Here is a 12170-nt window from a genome sequence, read left to right as displayed (position 1 = left end):
AAGCAGCTCAAATGTCCACCGGTGGATGAGTGTATAAAACAGCTATGGTACATTTATACAATGGAATACTCTGCAGTTGTATAAAGGAAGCAAATCTTCCCTTTGCGACAGCATGGATGGACCTGAAAAATATGCTAAGCGAAATAAGCCAGTCAGAGAAAGACAAACACCATATGATTTCATTCATATGTGGAATCTAATGAACAAACAGAACTAACAAGCAAAATAGAGACAGAATCATAGATAGATAGCAGCCCGACAGCTCTGGTGGTGTGGGGAAGGGAGGAGGGTGAAGGGTGAGGGAATTGTGCAAAAAAGAAAAAAAGAGAGAAAGAACTCATTAATATGGACAACAGCGTGGATGGAGGGGAACTCCAGTGTGGATGGGCTGATGGAGGGGAAGGGGGATGGAGGTAGAAGAGGGTATATGGGGGATAAATGGTGATGGACACTAATAATAAAATAAAATAAAATAAAATAAAGGGTGGAGGGAGAAACAACACCACAGTGCGATCCTCAGTAGATCTCAGACTAGGTGCTGCAAAAGCTGGCTGAAACACCAGTGGGTACAGAAATTTACAAGTTCTCTAAAAAGCCTAATTTCTCTAGCCAAAGGAATAGAAAAGGACAAACCTAGTAATAAAAACAACTCTTATATAATAACTCTTATTCCAGGCAAACCACCCTACACCTACATGGAAAAAACTCTGGCACCACCCCCATTTATATCAGCAAAGGTTGTGTGGGGATCCAGGACATTCATTCTCACCCAGTGGTAATAAAGTGCCCCTCCTTCACCCTGCTGGGTGGTGTTAGAGGTGGCCAAATGGAAGTCAAGACTTTCACCATTGCCTAGTCATAATGAGACACTTGTTCCACAGTGTCAGTGGAAGACATATGAGGAGCAGTAGCAAAATGTCCCTCTTCCTCACAGCCATATTATGTCAATAGGATCCTAGTAGAAATCTTTCATGTCCAGCAGTAACAAGGCATAAGCCTTGTGGGTGTCAGTGAAGGCCCATTAGAAAAACAAATATAAATAATTCAATCAAAATTTAAAAAAATTTTACCACTGCTCTTCCATTCCCACCTGACAGCACTGAGATGACTTTTACTTCCCCCAACAGTGCAATGTCAGAGGAGCCCTGCTAACACAAATATTTAAGTAAGGTCTGAAGACTCATAATATAATACACAAAATATTCTGGATACAATTGAAAGTCACTCATTATCCGAAGAACCAGAAAAATCTCAACTTGAATGAGAAAAGTCAATAGATGCTAATGACAAAGGACATAGATGTTAGGGTTTTAAAGCAACCATGATAAAAATGTTTGAACAACTAGAATCTTTTACTTTTATAATCTTTAAAACCATAAAAAGAAAATGAGATTATACTCTCTAAAAACAAAATAAAGTAAAAAATAAAAATGTTTTAACAAGCAATTACGAACACACCCTGAACAACTAACTGAAGACTAGCTGGAGTGAACCCTTATAACCAAGGATGAAAAACAGAGACTGCATAGAGACTTGTAGGAAGTGTGGATGTGCAAGTGGGCTGGCTGGGCTCCCACAGGCAGCAGCTGAAGTTCTGGAAGGGTATCTCAGCTGTGGGGGGGTTCCCTCTGAGGAGTCTGAGGTTTGAACACCAAACATGACTCCCCAGCCTAGAGCACCAGAACTGAGAAAGGTACCCACATAACATCTGGCTGTGAAAAGCAGCTGGGTTTCTTTCCACCAGGGAGAGACAGCAGCAAATGTAGGGACATTCTTAAAGGGCCAACTCATAAAATTTTGTCTGCAGCCACTAAACCTGGGTTCTGGCAGAGGGAGGGCAGAGTGGACTAGAGATGTGTGAGGAGAATCTGGGGTTAGTGGCTCTGGGTAGAGAGCTTGAGGGGACAGCTGCCAGGATCCCTGTGCAGAGCCATTCTTTCTCAGTCAGACCTTTACCATCCAAGGCAGCTTTAGCCTGAGGGGAAGCAAATGCCCCACCCAAAGGAAAACCTCCTGGTCCCTCCCAGTGGAGTTAATGCCCTGCTGAGCTCTACAGCCTAAGGCTCATTAAGTGATTGAAACTAACAATCTGCCAGAAAGCAAAGGCAGTTCTCTGGGTGCTTTGAGTCTTTGCCTGATCTGCTTCTGGCCTGGGTCTAGGAAAAGCTGACCTTGGTGTGCAACTTAGTCCTTTCCACATTAATCCAGCCCCAACAGAGGGAGCCACAAGCTGTGGATTGCTGATTGCTCCAAACAAGGTACTCAGGACAAGTCACAAACAGCATCTGACTTTGGCCCTCACCAGAGACACTTTGAAGAGGCCCAAATCCAATAAACCCAGTGGCCAGCTTCAGACCACAACAGAACAGGATCCAATAAGCTTCACAATCAGTATATCCACAGGAAAAATTTTACAGGCTTCAAACCCAACCAAGGTGAATTCTGCTTCATATGAGAAGTACCTACACAGTAGCCTGCATTCTGTGCTGGGGTTGAGCCCCATAGTCAGCCAGCCTGACAGGCAAACCCACGCATGAGCAAGCCAATAGCAATCAAGACTTAATAACAACAGGCAGGCCCACACAATGTCCACAAGGGTCATTATTAGAGCACCCAGGTCTGGTGATCAGGGAGACTGCGCTGTTAGATCCCACAGGTCACCTACTACATAAGGCCACCCTACTAAGCCTGGGAGTTGTAGCAGATCTACCAAATGCTTAGAACCAAACCCAAACAGGTAGCCAAAATAGGGAGACACAGAAACAATCCCCAAATGAAAGAACAAGAGAATTCTCCAGACAAAGAGATAAATGAAATGGAGATAAGCAATTAATCAGATATAGAGTTCAGAGTAAGGATTATAAGGACGCTGAACAGCATGAAAAAAGATATAGAAACTATGAAAAATGAGTTGGAAATTAAGAATGACATAGGAGAAATAAGAATACGTTGAAAGGAAAAAATAGCAAATTAGAAGAAGCGGAGGATCAAATCAGTGAATTAGAAGACAGGGTAGAAAAAAATTACCCAATCAGAGAACCAAAAAGAAAAAAAAATTAGAAAACAGGAGGCCAGCTTAAGGGAGCTGTGGGACAACACGAAACAATATCTGGAGTGCCAGAGGAAGAAGAATGTGAGCAAGGCATAGAGAACCTGTTTGAAGAAATAATGGCAGAAAACTTCCCTAACCTGATAAAGAAAATAGTCACACAAGTTCAGGAAGCACAGAGAGTCCCAAGAAAGAGGAACCTAAAAAGACCCACACCCAGGCACATCATAATAAAAATGCTAAAAATTAAACTCAAATAGAGAATCTTAAAGGCAGCAAGAGAAAAGCAATCTGTTACCTACAAAGGAGTTCCCATTAGGCTGTCAGCTTATTTCTCAACAGAAACTCAACAGATCAGAAGGGAATGGCATGAAGTGTTCAAGGTAATGCAGAGCAAGGGTATGAAACCAAGACTACTCTATCCAGCAAGACTATCCTTCAAAACAGATGGTGAAATAAAGAGCTTCCCAGACCAAAAAAAAAAAAAAAAAGCTAAAGGAGTTTATCACCACCAAACCAGTATTGCAAGAAATGTTAAAGGGACTGCTGTAATAATAAAAAGAAAAATATATGGAGGAGGGAAACATAGGCATAAAGATATAAAATGGCAAAAATGGCAATAGATAAGTATCTATCAATAATAACCTTAAATGTAAATGGATTAAATGCTCCAATCAAAAGACATAGGGTAGCTGAATGAATAAGAAAACATGACCCAAATATATGCAGCCTATGAGAGGCCCAACTCAGAACAAAAAGACTCACACAGGATGAAAGTGGAGGGATGAAAATGGAAACCAAAAAAAAAAAAAAAAAAAGCTGGGGCTGCAATACTTATGACAAAATAGGCTTAAAAACAAAGGCCATAGAAAGAGACAAAGAAGGTCACTACATAATACTAAAGAGATCAATTCAACAAGAGGATATAACCCTGGTAAACATATATGCACCCAATATAGGAACACCTAAAATATATTAAAGAGCTTTTGGAGTTGTTCTAAAAAAAATGTTCAATATCATTAGTCATTAGGGAAAAGCAAATTAAGATCATGATGACAGATCTCTACACATTTATTTAACATAAATTAAATTTCATTTCATCTATTAAATGAAAAATACAGACTATCAAAATTTGGTGAGGATATAGAAAAACTGGGTCTTTCATGCATTGCTCATTGGAATGTAGAATGCTATAGTTACTCAGAAAAATAGTTTGACAGTTTCTTTAAAACTACAATACAGCTCAACAATCACACTCCTGGGCATTTTACCTCAGAGAAATGAGAACTTATGTCCACATAAATCCTATACAAAGATGTTCATAGCAGCATTATTTGTTAATAGGCAAAAACTGAAAATAACCATAATGCTCCTCCATAGACGAATAGTTAAATGAACTTTGATACATCCATATAATGGAATACTACTCCACAATAAAAGAAATGAACTATTGATACATGCAACAAGTTGTATAGATCTCAAAAACATTATACTGAGGCTGGGGGGCAGCCAATCTGATAAGGTCACATACTGCATGATTCCATTTAATAACATTCTCAAAATGATAGAATTCCAATTATAAAGAACAGATTAGTAGTTGGCAGGGATTAAAGGGGTAGCATGAGAGTTACTTGGGATATTAAAACATTTTTGTATTCTGATTGCAATGATGGTTACATAAATCTACACATGTGAAATTTCACAGAACTCTAAACAAACCGTTGACAAGAATGAGAGCATGTAAAAAATCTGGTGAATTTAAATAAGCTCTATAGTTTAGCTCACTGCATTGCCTGATTGTTTATTGCCTGTTCTTTATTGTTGAACTATAGTTATGAAGATAATGTCATGGGGTAGCTGAGTGAAGGGTACAGGGGAGCTGTCTGAACTATTTTTGTAATACCACGTAAGTAAAAAATATTTTAAAACAAAAGGTTTCAAAATATATATACAAGTCTAATGAATACCAATAATACAAATACTATTACATTAATATCTAGAGTGTTAAATATGTATAGGAAACTAAAATAAATTACAGCAACAACATAAAAATCAGGAGAATAGCTTGAATTCAAATATGCCAAGGTCCTTGCATTGTCCAGGAAAAGAGTAAAAGTATCAATTAATATTAGACTTTGATATGTGAATAATGCATATGTTAATCTCTAGGGTAACTACTGAAAAATAGTAAAACAGTGTATAATTTCCAAACTAACAGAGAAATTTCAATAATTAAAACCCAGATAAATACAAAATTAGTCATCAATGTAGAGAATAAGGAAAATGGCATAGGTTGGACAAATAAAAAGCACTTGGTAAGATGCTAGATTCAAACCTAAATATACCAGCATTACATAAAGTGGAAATTTATTAGATCCCTCCAAATATAAGAAAAATATTGTCATATTGCTGTTTTTTTTAAAAACTGTAACTATGTGCTATTTTCAAAAGATACATCTAAAGTAAAAGGTAATTAATAGATTGAAAGTTAATGATGGAGCATATGCAGACAAATAACAAGACCAAAAATTAGTAGGTGCACATATGTTAACACCAAGCAAAGTAAACATTAAATCAAAAAGCATTAGTAGGCATATGAAGTGTGGCACTTCATATTATTAAAAATTCAATTTATCACTTCTGTATAGCAATTCAAAATTTTGAAACACCTAATAACTTGGCCTCAAAATATATAAAGCAAAAATTGTGAGAACTACAAGGAAAAAATTAAAAATCCATGGTCATACTGGCAGACTGTAAAACACTTCTCTCAGTAATTGATAAAAAAAAATCAATAAGGATGCATGAGATTTGAACAGCATGGCAAATAGAAATGACCTAATTAACATGTGTAGAACTGTGCACACAAAAATGTTTCCCTTTTTCCAGCACAGTTGGAACATTGATCAAAAAATTGACAGCCCGCCCGGGCATAGCTCAGCAGTTGAGCGTCGATCTGGGATCCAGGTGATCGGGGTTTGATTCCCGGTCAGGGCACATGCCCGGGTTGTGGGCTCGATCAATGACTCTCTCATCATTGATGTTTCTCTCTCTCTCTCTCTCTCTCTCTCTCTCTCCTTTCCTCTCTCTGAAATCAATAAAGATATTTTTTTTAAAAAAATTTAAAAATTGACCATTGCTTCACCAGTGTGGCTCAGCCGCTGAGTATCAACCTATGATCCAGGAGATCTCAGTTAGATTCCTAGTTCTATTCCCAGGCAGGACACATGCCCAGATTGTGGCCTTGTTCCCCTGCAGGGGATGTGCAGGAGGCAGCCAATCAGTGATTATTTCTATCTCTCTCTCTCTCTCCCTCTCCCTTCCTCTCTCTGAAATCAATAAAGACATATTACAAAAAAATTGATCATATTTGCCCTTGCTGGTTTGGCTCGGTGGCTAGAGCATCAGCCTGCTGATCAAAGGATTACAGGTTCCTCTCCTGGTCCAGGGCATCTACCTCGGTTGCAGGCTCACTCCTCACCCCGATCAGGGTGAGTGCAGGAGGCAGCCAGTTGATGTGTCTCTCTCACATCAATGTTTCTCTCTCTCTCTCTTTTTCTCTCCACCTCCCTCCCACTCTTTCTAAAGATCAATGAAAGAAGTATCCTCAGGTAATTATTAAAAAATAAAATAAATAAAATAAAATTGACCATATTCTAGTCTACAAAGCAATTTTTTACTCATAGCAAAGAGTTGAAATCAAGCAGAACACAATTTCTGACCACAATACAATTAAGGTAGAAATTAATAACTCAGAAGTCCTCACTTTTTTGGAAATTAAAATACTGAGTCCCCAATAACCAATGGGTCAAAGAAGAAATCACAACAAAAATACAAAATATATCTAACTGAAAAAATAACTGGGTGTGGTTAGGAAAAGAGACAATCAAAGAGCTCCCTGTACACTGATTCCAAAAAAACACCCTCAAATACACAGACAAGAGTATGGTGATTACCAGAGGGAAAGGGGGGTGGGGGCGGTACAAAGGTAAAGGGGGATAAACAGCGGTGGAAGGAGACTATGCCTGGCGTGGTGAGCACACAATATAGTCTACAGATGATGTATTATAGAATTGTACACCTGAAACCTATATAATTTTATTAACCCATGTCACCCCAATCTATTTAAAAAGAGATTCCTGTAGAAATGTCTGTCCTCCCAGAATGACTCTGGGTATATCCAAGACTGTGTCCCCTGAGGAGTAACATCAGAAGCTACACATTTCATGATTGGGGAGAAATAAATTTCAATAAGATAATCCATCAAGTCACAAAATGAATAAACAAGGAAGTAACAATAACAAGTCCCCAAAGGGAGGACTAGGATGCAAATTTGCTCCAATACATTATTTAAGATGTCTAGCTTTCAACAACAAAAAATTATGAAATATACAAAGAAACAGAAAAGTATGCCTCATATCCTAGAGAGGGGAAAAAAACAGTAACTGTCTATGAAAGTGACCAGATGTTGGACTTAAAACACAAAGACTTCAAAATAGCAATTGTAAATATTTTCAAACAATTAAAGGAAACCAGAAGTAAAGAAAGGTATGATGACAATGCCACATCAAATTGAGAACATCAATAAAAATTATAAAATCAATAGAAATGATTTTAAAATAACCAAATGGAACTTCTGAAGTTGAAAATTACAATAATTAAAATAAAAATTGACTGAAGGGGTTCAACAGTATATTTGAGCTGGTATAAGAAAGAATTAGTAAACTTGAAGGTAGAGATTATAAAATTTGAAGAGCAGAGAGGAAAAATACGACCAAAAAATAAAAGGAAAAAGAACAGAGACTCAAAGAATTGTGGGACATAATTAAGCAGGGAAACATATGTGTAATAGCCTCATATCCCAGTGTATGAAAGAGAGTATCAGAAGAAAATAAATGTAAGAAAAAAAACACAGAGCCCGGCCGGGCGTGGCTCAGCTGTTGAGCGTCAACCTAGGATCCAGGCGATCGGGGTTTGATTCCCAGTCAGGGCACATGCCTGGGTTGCGGGCTCGATTAATGACTCTCTTGTCATTGATGTTTCTCTCTCTCTCTCTCTCTCTCTCCCCCTCTCCTTTCCTCTTTCTGAAATCAATAAAGATATATTTAAAAAAAAAAAAAAAAACACAGAAAAATATTCAAAGAAAAAATAGCTGAAAACTACCTAAATTCATTGGGGGGAAAAATTTAATCTACATATTCAGGAAACTCAGTGAACTCCAAGCAGAATAAACACAAAAAGATCCACAAACAAACACATCATAGTAAAAATACTGAAATCAAAAAGAAAAGAGGCCCTGGCCAGTTTGGCTCAGTGGTTAGAGTGTCGGCCTGTGGACTGAGGGGTTCCTGGTTCAATTCTAGCCAAGAGCATGCACCTCAGTTGCAGGTTCGATTCCTCGCCCTGGTCTGAGAGCGTGCGGGAGGCAACCAATCAATGTGCCTCTCTCATATTGATGGTTTTCTCTCTCTCTCTCTCTCTCTCTCTCTTCCTCCCTCCCTCCCTCTCTCTCTCTCTCTCTCTGTCTCCTCCCCTTCCACTCTCTCTGAAAAGCAATGGAAAAAATGTCCTCAGGTGAGGATAAAAAAAGAAAAAAGAAAAAAGGAAAAGAGGAAGAGAACATCTTGACAGTAGCAAGAGAAAAATTACATTATTTACAAGGGAGTCCCAAAAAGATTAACATCTGACTTCTCATCAGAAACAATGGAGGCCAGAAAGCAATGAGATAACATATTTAAACTGCTCAAAGAAAAATAAACTGTCAACCAAAAACCCTATAGACAGCAAACTGTCTTTGAAAAATGAAGATGAATTTAAAACATTAGAGGATAAAACAGAGAATTTGTTGTTAAAAGACCTGCTTTATAAGTAATATTAAAGATGTTCTTTTTTTATATTTTTTATTGACTTTTAGAGAGAGGAAGGGAGAGGGAAAGAGAGAGAAGCATCAAAGTGAGAGCACATCAATTGGCTCCCTCCCTGCAAGCCCCCTACTGAGGATTGAGCCCACAACCTGGGCACATAATCAGATCTGGAATCGAACTGCAATGTTTTGGTGCACAGGACAATGTCCAACCAGCTAAGCCACACCTGCCAGAGCTAAAGGATGTTCTAAGGATGAAAGCAAATGACCCCAGACAATAATTGAATCCACACACAAAAAACTGGCAAAAGTAATTATGGAATTATAAAAGACAGTATAAGTGCATGTTTCTTCTCCTTTTTTCTATTAACTTATTTTAAAAGCAATTATATAAGGTAATATGTATGTAAGATATTGCTGGACCAAAACATATAGAAATGTAATATTTTTGTCAATGACAGCTGAAGAAGGTGGGTGAGAGCAAAGCTATGTTAGGCTAAGAAATTGAATCCAGATAGTAAGTCAAATCCACAGGAACAAATGAAAAGACCCATAAATGATAAACAAGGTTAACATAACAAAAACTAAAAACATATACAGTCATCCCACAGTATCATGGGGAATTGGTTCCAGGACCCCCATGGATACCAAAATCCATGGATATTCAAGTACCTTATGTAAAATAGCATAGAACAATACATAGCCCTTCACATCTGTGGACTCCTAACTGCAGATAAAAAATACTTTTCTCTGCCCCGTCTGGTTTTCTCAGTGGTTAGAGCATCAACCCACAGCCTGAAGGGTCGAGAGTTCAATTCCAGATCAAGGGCACATACCTCAGTTGCAGGTTTGATCCCCTGCCCTGGTCAGGGTGGGAGCAGGAGGTAACCAATCAATATGTCTCTCTCACATCAATGTTTCTCTCTCCCCCCCTCCTCCTCCCTCCCTTCCACTCTCTAAAAAAATCAATGGAAAAAATATCCTCAGGTGAGGATTAAAAAAAATACTGTTCTCTATCGGCAGTTGGTTGACTCTTCAGATCCTGCAAATACAAAGGGCCAACTGGAGTTGCTCTCTTTTCTCCTCTTAACTTCTTCAAAAGACTTTAACTTATATAAATTAATAGTTATAAAAACATTGTTGTGTTTGTAGTATTTATAGATATAATACATATGAAATAATATCACAAAAGGGGAGAAAATGGAATAGATCAACATGGAAGAAAGATTTCTATTTCTCACTGGAATTAAGCTAGTATAAATCTGAAACTTATTCTGAAAAGGTAAGATGTATATAGTAAGCCCTAGGGCAACCACTAAGTAAATAATTCAAAAATATATAGTAAAGGAGAAACAAGATGGCGGCGTAGGTAACAGCTGCACCCGCCGCCTCCCGCAACCACATCAAAATTACAACTAAAACACAGAACCACCATCACTCAGAACCTCCTGAAACCTGGCTGAACAGAAGCCTTGCAACCAGGGAGCTGAAGCAGCACCAAGAGCGGGAGGAGGGGCGCAGACTCGGGTGGATTGGGGCTGAATCGCCGAGAAGCGGACGTGGGCCCACCCCGGTGCTGAGGTTGAAACCCGGGAGGGAATCTCGGTGGCGGAGTTTTCCCGGAGGAGGGAGGGGTCCCAGCGCCACAGCAGGCCCCCAGCCCAGGGCTCCAGGCCGGGAAGAGACGTCCCCACAACTCCGGGCCGTGAAACCAGCAGGGACTGTGGCTGAGGGTCGTGGAGGCTGTGGGAGCCCCAGCAGCTCCTCTAAAGGCCCGGCACAGACTAACGCGGACGCTCCCTCTGAGCCCAGCGCCGGGAGCAGCCTGAAAGGACCCGGGACACTCGGGGAGGAACTAACCTGCCTGGAATCCGGGTGAGAGGTGGAGGGGCGGCTTCCTCCCAGGCAGAGGGGCTGGCGGAGGCCATGGCTCCTTTGACAAGTCCTCCACACACACAGCCGGCAGGCAGGGGCCATGTTTGAATCCCCAACCCCTGACTCACACCTTTGGCCCCACCCCGTGATTCCCGGAGGCCCCGCCCCTCCCCACCTGCAGGCTCATCCGGGCCATTTCCAGGGGCTTTTCTGTGCAAGTGGCCTCTCGAGCTTCATGCTTAGGACTTTCCTAAAATCTCTCAAACAAGCAGCAGCTGCCCCATACGGCTTGATAAGCGACCCAGGCCTGGCACTAGCGGCAGCTGCATTCGCTCAGAGCTTGGCCTCTCCTGGACACCTCTAAGCCCAGCACAAGTAGCAGCCAACTACGGTTTGCTGTGCAGCTCATGCTGGGTGGCCCTGGGCAAGGCATTGGCAGAGGCTGACTCTGCACCTCCAGGGAGGCCCCAGAGACAGTGCACCTGGTAGTCAGACTTGACCACGCTGGATTACAACCCTACCACAGCCACAAGTGACATACTCAAGGGGCGCACTTGGTGAATCAAAGCTCCACTGAAGTAAATCCTGCTCCATAGGGGTGTCTCCAGCACAGCAGCTCTTTGGCTGTAGTTGCAGCTGGTCCTCACAGCTGATTGGCCTGGGGGCCAGTTCCTCCCAGGGATGCAAACAGCAACCAAGGCTCAACTACAACAGGACAGTGCACACGGCCCACACAGGGGAGCACCTAGAAGGCCCAGCTCAGGTGACTGGGGAGGCTGAGCCTCTGGACCCTACAGGACACCTACTACACAAAGCCACTCTACAAATTCCAGGAGACATAGCAGCTCTGCCTAATACATAGAAACAAACACCTGGAAGCAGCCAAAATGTGAAGGCAAAGAAGCATGTCACAAAGGAAAGAACAGAAGAAATCTCCAGAAAAAGAACTACATGAATAGAGCCAAACAAGCTACTAGATACGGAGTTCAAAACAATGGTTATAAGGATGCTCAAGGAATTCAATGAAAATTTCAAGGAAATTAGTGAAAACATCAATAACATTAAAAAGAACCAGTCAGAAATGAAGAACAAACTAACTGAAATGAAGAATAATTTACAGGGAATCAACAGTAGAGTAGAGGATTCTGAGAATTAAATCAGCACGTTGGAACATGAAGAAACAAAAAACACCCAACCAGAAGAGCGAAAAGAAAAAAGAATCCAGAAATATGAACATAGTATAAGGAGCCTCTGGGACAACTTCAAGAGGCCCAACATTCATATTACTGGGGTGCCAGAAGAGGCAGAAAGAGACCAAGGAATTGAAAACCTATTGGAAAAAATAATTACAGAAAACTTCTCCTACCTGGGGAAAGAAATCGA

Source organism: Miniopterus natalensis, chromosome 6 (assembly GCF_054644295.1).
Source record: "Miniopterus natalensis isolate mMinNat1 chromosome 6, mMinNat1.hap1, whole genome shotgun sequence".
NCBI classification, from domain to species: domain Eukaryota; kingdom Metazoa; phylum Chordata; class Mammalia; order Chiroptera; family Miniopteridae; genus Miniopterus; species Miniopterus natalensis.
This window is presented reverse-complemented; position numbering follows the sequence as displayed.